This window comes from Lupinus angustifolius, unplaced genomic scaffold, assembly GCF_001865875.1.
Source record: "Lupinus angustifolius cultivar Tanjil unplaced genomic scaffold, LupAngTanjil_v1.0 Scaffold_751, whole genome shotgun sequence".
Classification (NCBI taxonomy): domain Eukaryota; kingdom Viridiplantae; phylum Streptophyta; class Magnoliopsida; order Fabales; family Fabaceae; genus Lupinus; species Lupinus angustifolius.
Genome location: NW_017728076.1, coordinates 492 through 742, shown reverse-complemented (window position 1 = coordinate 742; position 251 = coordinate 492).

The following is a 251-nucleotide window of genomic DNA, read 5'->3' as shown; positions in this document are numbered from 1 at the left end:
CTCACCAAATCCCTAGTTCATTATGACATCACGGGTGCTTCAACAAATCCCTAGTTCATTATGGCAACACTATTAACACAACAGATCCCTCGTTCTTTATGGCAACACTAGTGCCTCAACAAATCTCTGGTTCATTATGGCAAAATGGTGCCTCACCAAATCCCTGGTTCATTATGGCGACATGGATGCGTCATCAATTCCCTAGTTCATTATGGTATGAAGGTTGCCTCTACAAATCTTTCGTTCCTTAT